Source organism: Diadema antillarum, unplaced genomic scaffold (assembly GCF_040938485.1).
Source record: "Diadema antillarum isolate AM-2024a unplaced genomic scaffold, OU_Dant_1.0 scf00000224, whole genome shotgun sequence".
NCBI classification, from domain to species: Eukaryota; Metazoa; Echinodermata; class Echinoidea; order Diadematoida; family Diadematidae; genus Diadema; species Diadema antillarum.
In genome coordinates this window covers 30488-32377 of record NW_027271113.1, presented here as the reverse complement: position 1 = coordinate 32377, position 1890 = coordinate 30488, and the positions used below count along the sequence as shown (strand labels likewise).

At 48.1% G+C, this 1890-nt stretch overlaps 1 pseudogene; it reads right to left on the bottom strand.

Moving 5' to 3' along the window:
• Positions 1-626: 626 nt before the first annotated feature.
• LOC139724620 (beta-2 adrenergic receptor-like) lies at positions 627-1682 on the bottom strand (annotated as a pseudogene).
• Positions 1683-1890: the final 208 nt, after the last annotated feature.

Below are 1890 nucleotides of genomic sequence, written 5' to 3'. Positions count from 1 at the left end.
GTTCAGTACGGTACGGTACAGTTCCCCTTCGGAGAGCGCTCGAACACACCCAAAGACCCGAGAGTTCGCCATTGCAAGTCGCAAGTCGAGTCACTGTTGGATACTTGTCGAGTTAGTCCATGTGTCGAGTCAGTCCAACGTGTGTCAGTTTTGCTTAGTGCTGCTATCTGGCATAGCACAGGTGGATAACTTGAGGTTCTAGGGCTCTTCTGGCATTGGTATAACACATGGTGAGCCTTAACGATGCCAGTATCTGGAGCTTGTCAACTCAGCCTTCATCGGAACTCATCGGAACGCTGATTGTTTTTACATTTGCATGAGGAATTAATTAATGAGCCTCCTATGGTCTACTCTGTGAATAGGGTAAGTATCATTCCATCGTCACAAATGCACCATTTTCTCTCCTCCTAAATTCTCCTCTCTTTTTTGCCTTTACTCATTCCTCTCTCTTTTCGTACGTCTGCTCGCTCTTTTCCTCTACACATTGTGAAAACACATTGGAGTTCCTGCTTCCTCAATTTTTCCTAAGCACCAATACAGTACAATACAAATAAAAATCGGGATATTTTTTCTTTACAACAGAGATATAGAGGAGACCAAATATAAGAGGGTCCGTTTTAACCCGATTAGTTTTTGACCGTTGCTTGACCTGTGGATGTGAGGATAAACTTGAGGAATCTGGTGGGCTTGGGAATCTCGTCGTACTTAAAGTGCACCATGTGGTGGAAGACGATCTTAAAACGAGGGTGCCTGAAGCTGTAGATGAGGGGGGGGGGGGGGATTAACGCAGGAGTTGCCTAGGAAGAGTACACCTGTATATACGTTGCCAACGCTCCTAACGGGAATGGTGAGAATGATAGAATAAGGGCGGATACACACAAAGAAGGCGTACAACATGCAAAACAGGTTCACGATGATCCGAATCTCGTGCTTGATAGCTTTCTTTTCCTTGGTGCCCAGGGTCGAGTTCTGTCTTTTCTCTTCAATGATTCCATGGCCGAAGGGTCGAAATTCGTACATCACCGTTAGATGGATGTTGTTGCGCTTGACGTGGACATAGATTAGCGAATAGCAGACGATAATGACAATGAAGGCCGTAGGGAATGTGGCGGCAACGATGTATTCGTTGATGAAGTACAGAGGATGTGCGTCGTCCCAGAGGCACATCTTGTAGTAGTGGGAGTATCCGAGGCGACCAACGCCGAGTGACGGAGGCAAGGCGAACGCCATGATCGCGTAGAGCCAAGCGAAGAAGATCACCACGCCCAGCTTGATCGGTGTGAACAACTGGCGGTATTGTGTCCGTGACTTCTTAATCAAATAGGCGCGATTATAAGCAATGAGCGCCAGGTTGACGATTGTGGCGCCCAAACATACCGTATGGTGATCCCACCCGATAGCGTGCAGATGTTCGACGACAGCGGCCAGCCCGTTCGGCTGAGAATAGAGACTGCCTTGAAGGGAAGAAAGAGGCAGGCATGTAAGGAAGTCGACGCTAGCGGCGTTGCAGACAAGGGCGTTGGTAGCCGTCTGAAGTTTGCGGGAGAGGGCGACGGCGATATTGCGATGATGAGAATAGCGACGAAGACCCGTTGTCCGTAGTCGTTGAATTCCCACTCCGTCACGTTTGTTGCGGAGGAGGACAAGTTTGAAATGTCGTGGTCTACTTGGGCTGCAGCCATGACCGGTGATCGAGTGAGCCAATTCAATATGATCCAGGACTTTCCTGCAGGAACGAAGGTACACATAAGGGATGTTGTTATGCCTCCATGCCATTAAATGATGTTATGTTTTTAATGTCCGCACGGTTAGCCTCATGTTTAAACTGAATTACATCTCTTGCATGTCAGGCCCAAATTATGAGGTGCGAATATTCCACCGCATGGGAGA